Source organism: Megalobrama amblycephala, linkage group LG17, assembly GCF_018812025.1.
Source record: "Megalobrama amblycephala isolate DHTTF-2021 linkage group LG17, ASM1881202v1, whole genome shotgun sequence".
NCBI classification, from domain to species: domain Eukaryota; kingdom Metazoa; phylum Chordata; class Actinopteri; order Cypriniformes; family Xenocyprididae; genus Megalobrama; species Megalobrama amblycephala.
Genome location: NC_063060.1, coordinates 38,375,786 through 38,383,297, shown reverse-complemented (window position 1 = coordinate 38,383,297; position 7,512 = coordinate 38,375,786). Strand labels below are relative to the sequence as shown.

At 34.8% G+C, this 7,512-nt stretch overlaps 1 long non-coding RNA gene across 1 annotated transcript in view; it reads left to right on the top strand.

Annotated features, from left to right (window-relative positions):
- The first annotated feature begins 275 nt into the window (after positions 1-275).
- LOC125250443 overlaps positions 276-7,512 on the top strand; it is a 41,141-nt gene continuing 33,904 nt past the window's right edge. Inside the window, exon 1 of the long non-coding RNA XR_007180799.1 lies at positions 276-602. This is a non-coding gene — a long non-coding RNA (uncharacterized LOC125250443). The remainder of the gene's footprint in view (positions 603-7,512) is intronic.

The window sequence follows — 7,512 nt, the reverse complement described above, 5'->3', positions numbered from 1 at the left end:
CTCTAACCTTGCTGATGTTCATTTCCAACTTTCACAATTAGGACTATCTTGGCTGCTTTGTTGAACTAAAATAAAACCAAGAGAAGTCTTGTTTGATTTAACATGACAAATACACCTTCTAACAGACTGGGGTTGTGTAAAACCTGGACTCATCATATTTCATGTCTCACAAGCTTGAGGTTAAGTCTCTCATTACTGTGGTTATTCACACCCAACTTTAAAGATCTAAAAGCTGAGGCAAGACAAAGGCAGACTCAAAAATTATCCCTCTCTACCAGCCTCTTCCATCATCCTTCTGTCTGACGTTCTGTCCTCTGATTGGGTCCTTCAGAAGCAGTATACTGCACATCCCAAAAGCACAGAGTGTGCTTCGGAAACATAAGGGTGTTAAGTTTATGTGCAGTCGTTCTAATGAAAAATAATGCTGGCTGCCTCTGAATCCAAATATAGTCCAGGCCGTTTCTAACCAGTCACAACTGTAGCTCATGAGTCATTCTAATGAAATGTATCAGAACAGTGCTATGAAAACAAGAGGAGGGACCAGAGAATTCACTGTGCCTGCCATAAATGGACCTTCTATACTGCTGTGACTTCAGAATCAGGTCAGAGTAATTGACTTTTTAAAAACTTTTTTGTATGCCGTTTCATTTCAAACCAAGTATGAGGTAACCTTATTTTTTTTTTTACATTTCATTACTGGACTTTTGGAGGGGCACATTTCTCAAAACAAGGAACTTCTCATTTTAGAAGTTACGCAAAGATACAGTCATATGAATTTCTGTTGAACCCTGACATTGAGCTTCCTGTCTTCACCCACCCCACCCATCCCTCCTACTGTCACATTTATATATAGATCAGTATACTGCGAGAGGAGAAAAATAAGTACTGTAATTAATGGAACATTTATGGATCAAAATCTGTGCTTTTATAAAAGAACCATTAAAATTTAATTGGATTATGATTAAAGTTAGAACAGTCAAAATGACCGTACCTCACCTTAATTTCATATAAACAGTTAGGCTAATAAACTACAGTACTTCATGGAAGAATTGTTCATTCTCATATTTTTTTCTTTTCAAATGATTAGATGTTTATGTAAAATTGGTCTGTTTTTATCATAAGCCATCACTGGTGTTTTGCTTCATTTCCTGTTCTGCTGATAACCAACCATTTAATCGCAGTAAAATGCAAAGAGCTTAAAGACCTGTGAAAGAAAACTGAACAACATCATAAATAAACAAACATAAAACAAGCATATTCTTTAACCATACATTTATATTCATAAATTTAATTTTCTTAAATATCCACTAAATTCAGCTTTCAGTGGTTCGGAGCATGAAAGTCATGTGATTTCAGTAAATGAGGCTTCATTACATCATAAGTGTTTCGAAATTTCAATGGTTCACCACTGAGGGGCGTGACTTTTACAGTTTGATACATGCTCCGAACCACTGATTCAAGACAAAAGATTCATAAAGCTTCGAAGCTTCATGAAGCAGTGTTTTGAAATCGCCAATCACTAGATATTGTTGAATAAAGTCGTTACAAAAAGTATTCTCGTCTCTTCATAACATTAAGGTTGAACCACTGTAGTTACATGAACTGTTTTAAATACATCTTTAGTAGCTTTCTGGGCATCTGAAAGTGTAAATTATCTTGCTGGCAATGGAGGCCTCACTGAGCCATGGGATTTTATCAAATATATCTTAATTTTTGTTCTGAAGAAGTCTTATAGGTGTGGAACGACATGAGCGTGAGTAATTAATGACACAATTTTCATTTTTGGGTGAACTAACCATTTAAAGTGATAATCCATCCATAAAATTGTCATCATTCACTCATCGTCATGTTGTTCCTAACCAGTATGATGTTCTTTCTTCTGTGGAGCACAAAAGAAGATATTTCTAAAAAAAATTTGCCAACAAACAGTTTCCATTTCACATTGACTTTCATTATATATGGACAACAAAATACAATGGTAGTCAATGGGAACAGAAACTGTTTGGTCATCAGCATTTTTCAATGTTTTGCAGAAATGCAAACAAGTCAGGAACAACATGAGGATGAGTAAATGATAGAGGTTTCATTTTTGGGTGGACTATCCCTTTAACATGATCAAAGCCATCTCAAATGTTCAGATTTGTATTTAGATTATTGCTACAGTCTTTATCTCAACACAATATCTCATGATGTTAGCTAGTCTAAACATATGACTGTATTGTTGATATTCAGAATAAGAATGACTCAAATAGCTTCGAAGAAAGATTACAGAGATTGTGGCTGAATGTGTGAATGCTTGCTTCTGCTTTTGAGAACATGAACTAAAACGCAATCCACTGTTTTTTTTTTATAAGACAGTTATATGAAGGTCAGTATCATTTTTAAGTTCCGTTTCCAACATTCTATTTTACAATGTCATTTCAGCTGACAACAGAAAGCTTAAAACAGGATGATTCATTTGGATCAAACACACTCAAGGACTGAGTTCAGCCTGAACCATATTGAGGCCAAAAAGACAAAATAGTTTCAAAATAATGCATCCCGTAAAAGGCCTCGGGCACATGCTTATTATTAGGCTTCCAGTCCTAAAGGGCACTTCTGTGGTTTTTGCACCGTATGTTGTGACATCTTGATAAAAGGACAAAAGCTTGTGCGTGCTCAATACAAGAAGGTTGATGTTGCCCGAGAGCATGAATTCCAACATGGCTGAAGAACTCAGAAAAGCCTGCTTTTGCACTAAGAGCTCCTTTCTGGAAAGCTTTATTTCATCCATCAATTAAAGTGTGCACTAGAAATCCAATCAATATCACTCATGTCACAAAATAAGGTGCAATATGAACTTATTCTAACTAATGACTAATTCATGATTTCAAGAAAGCTCTTAATACTATGTAGTTCATTTAGCATTTATATTGCAGCCTAAAGGAACCATGAAGTGCTTTACATATCGGTAGGATTGAATAATCTTATTCTGAATGAATGTATTTAAAGATAGGTAATAGTATCTTAATATTAAAAATAAGCTTGAATGCTTTGCCTGGCTGATGAACCAACATAAAATACTTCTACTTCACACTTAAAGTTGTAAATAACACCATTACAGTATTCCAATTTCCAAAGCTTTTTTCTTTTCTTTCCAGTTCTCAGTTCCTCTGACCTGTCAAGGTCATGTAAAAGAATTTTCAAAAAAAAGACATCACTTCTTTTAGCAAGCTATTCATTCCCCTGCAAAGGCATGAATCTTACCTTCAGATGTACATTGATTGCCGGCGTTCCTCCACAGTATGTGCATGAACTGCCCCCTCCACTTGTTCTGTTGAAGCTGTTCCAGAGATTTGAACTTGGTTTCGGATTTAACCCCGTGTGTGTGCTGCCATTAGCGAGTCCTCCTACAGGCAGCCGCCCAGCCTCTTATTCTGGTGTCAGGAGTGATTAGTTTGCAGCGTTCAGTGACTTGTGAAGATTTGGGGGTGGTGTACACTGCCTACTTACATCAGACTCACCCTGGGCACGGTGCATACAGGGACCTAGAGCACTGATAATAGAGAGAAGAGGTTCTGAGGCTGGAGGGGTCAACCATTTCGAAAGCCCTTTCGGTTGGTGATCAGGCTATAAAGTGCATTATCGGGACACTTTAAGTGTGCAGTAAATACCTGCGGCATGGCTCTTATTTTACCTCATACCGCGGAGAAAGCATTGAAAAGGCAAGCATTAATGCTATTTAATACAAGCCCCAGCAAGTCAGTTCAAGACTTCTGTCCACCCGCCTCGTGTAGATAAAAGGGGTTATTACAGCTGTAACGCTGAGCAGAATCTCATACAAAGAGGATTTCTTATATATTTTTAGATCATAAATTAACACCTAGCAAGAGTGTGCCTATGGCTGTGAAGCGTATGACGCAGCAGTATGAGAGTAAAAACGGTATATAAAATTATATCGCCAAGCAACCACCATTGATTCTATTTCTTTCTGTGCTCAACACGGTCCCATTTCTTCTCGACGTTTCCTACAGGAGTGTGTATATTCCTATACATTTTTTATGTAAGGCTGTGAGGCTGTGATGTTGTGTTCGACACATTAGATCCAAAGTGTTTCCGCACTGAAGTACAGTATCTGAGCTCTATTAGTTTTTGTTTTTGAGTACAGTACAGTCCAAAAGTTTGGAACCACTAAGATTTTTAATGTTTTTAAAAGAAGTTTCGTCTGCTCACCAAGGCTACATTTATTTAATTAAAAATGCAGTAAAAAACAGTAATATTGTGAAATATTATTACAATTTAAAATAACTATTTTCTATTTGAATATATTTGACAAAGTAATTTATTCCTGTGATGCAAAGCTGAATTTTCAGCATCATTACTCCAGTCTTCAGTGTCACATGATCCTTCAGAAATCATTCTAATATGCTGATCTGCTGCTCAAGAAACATTTAATGTGTACAATTGTACAAAATATTTGTGTACAATATTTTTTTTCAGGATTATTTGATGAATGGAAAGTTCAAAAGAACAGTGTTTATCTGAAATCTAATCTTTTGTAACATTATAAATGTCTTTACTGCCACTTTTGATTGATTTAATGCATCCTTGCTGAATAAAAGTATTAATTTCTTTAATTTCTTTTCAAAAAAATAAAAATAAAAATTCTTACTGACCCCAAACTTTTGAACGGTAGTGTATAATGCTACAGAAGCTTTGTATTTCAGATAAATGCTGTTCTTTTGAACTTTCTATTCATCAAGGAATCCTGAAAAAAAAAAGTACACAACTGTTTTCAACATTGAAAATAATCATAAATGTTTCTTGAGCAGCAAATCAGCATATTAGAATGATTTCTGAAGGATCATGTGACACTGAAGACTGGAGTAACGATGCTGAAAATTCAGCTTTGCATCACAGGAATAAATTACTTTGTCAAATATATTTAAATAGTACACAGTTATTTTAAATTGTAACAATATTTCACAATATTACTGTTTTTTACTGTATTTTTAATTAAATAAATGTAGCCTTGGTGAGCAGACGAAACTTCTTTTAAAAACATTAAAAATCTTAGTGGTTCCAAACTTTTGGACTGTACTGTACATCTGAAGCTTCTTTCACCTGCAAAACCACATGACTGCTTCACATCTTGTTAAAAAGGAGTGAATCCTAGTGCTGTTTTCTTTGATATACTATAATGATAATTCATTTATTTTTATAATGATATTTGTAATTACATTTAGAATTACACTGTTGACCCATCCTTTACACCTTAACCCACCCTTAAACCTACCCATACCACCAAACCTGTCCCTAACCTTACCCGTGTCCCACCTCAATAGCAGTGCAATACAATATGAACACGATAAATACATTGTACTTATTTTTTGATGTAAGTACATGGTAGTTAAGGCCACCTAATATAAAGGCAACAGTCAAGCGTTTCCAAGCAACACTGTTTTTTTCATGAAACAATGTTTGAATGAATCATTTGAGCGAATGATTCAATGACTTACTCATAAACTTGTGGCTACCTACTGGTATATCAATGAAGCCTCCAGAAAAAGACTAAATCCTAAAAATTCCCCCAACCACAAATGCACAGACTGACAAGCGGAACGATACAAACAGTGAAACATCCAAGTGCGGATGGAACGTCGTTGTCGCTTGGTCAGTCAAATTCGAGGGGCATAGCCAGTGCTGGGTAGATTACTTACAAATTGTAGCCCGTTACTGATTCCAAATTACATGACAAAAATGTAGTTAGTGAAGAAATCCATTATATTACATTACACATTTTAGGTAATGTAATCCGATTACTTTTAGATTACTTTTGACCTAACTCATTTATCACATAGAATTGAAAAGGATAATATTGTACCATATTGATATAAAAAACAAAGAGAAAGAAAATCTATTTCTTTCTTTGTTTTCAACAACATGAATTATGCATTAATCATTACATTACGTCAGCTTTTCCCAGACTGGGGTTTGTGGTGTAAGCTAATAATTAAATAGATAATTTTAAAATAATAAAAATTATAATAAAAATGTGTTTGAAAGATTGCAATACATGGTTAAATGACTTGTTGAGTGTTCATTCAAATAATTTGATATGCAATGTTGAGAAAACACTTCTTAAAAGTTAAATGATTTCTGAAAATCCAGTGATCAAATGCTTTGTGGCCTCTAAATTTTCCATGTAACTATAACCTAGTGGCTGGTTTGTGTGTGCAATTTCACAAACTAGAAGACTTTCTAAATATATATAAGCAATATGTTTTTTTTTTTTTAGAAAGTAAAATTTAAAACATGAAAAAGAAGAATTAGGGAGAATAAATAAATTATGAATGATTTAACACCATTGTGTGAATAACATGTAATCAATAAAAAAACTGTAGTCTGATTCTGAGTATTTTACAACATAATATAATCTAATTACAAGTACTTAATTTTTTGGAATCTGATTACGTAATCCAGATTACATGTAATCGGTTACTACCCAGCCCTGGGCATAGCTAACTGTTGTATAATAAATATTTAGCAACTGTTTTTCAGAATATCTGCAGAATGAGTATGTTAACACAATGGTTATCGTTCATAGGCTTTTAATTGGCTACACAACCTGCAATGGTGCTTCACAAACACCCCCAAATCACTTCACAATCAAACTCAGATTTTGTATTTTAAATATTTTATTAATGTGTAGAAAATGTATTAAAAAAGGAACTATACAGCACATTTTAAGTTCAACTAGAGCTAATCCGATCTGTTACAATAATATCCGAGGTTATCTGACAATGTGGTTAGCAAGTTAGGGAGAAATGTCTCAGAGACCACACATTACCTGCTTCATTAGTGTTCATGCTAAACACATTTTCACTTAGGAACAAAATGTAGGGCATTTTTACAATATCCTATATTGCTCAAAATTAAATAAATGTACACAAGAGTGGTAAAAATGACCTAGTTGCATGTATAACACAGAGTTAGAGTTTCAATAACATGTAACATGTTTTTAAGTGAGTTTCCATGGTGAATCTTGAGCCATGCAAGGCTTGGTGGATAGGAGGCATGTCAGAATAGAGGGGACTTGAAGTGTCTCCACCATATGCTGAGTCAATGAATAATGAAGGAAAATCTGCCCTCTCTCTCTCTTTTGGGAAGCGGTCTCAATCATTCTACGCAAACTGAAGTCTCCGTTCCCCTATCAAAAATAACTAGTAGGGCTGCTTCCTGTGAACCCACACACAATTAGTTTGCTTAAGAAAACAGTTAGAAATCACAAGAAGGTACACATATTTCCACCCATGTTCTCCACAGAACAGTGAAAATGATGCCTTCTGGTGCATGTAAGTCATTTTTAAGTGTTAAATGCAATTAGCTTGAGCTGATTAAGAACTTGCTTGGTTTCTAGTTCCCATCCCAGCTGTTGCTACACTCTCTAAACATATCCTTCAAAAAGAAAAGAACAAAAGAACAAAATGGAAGCAAAGGAAAAGGGTAGATACTCTTTGAAAACATCATAGT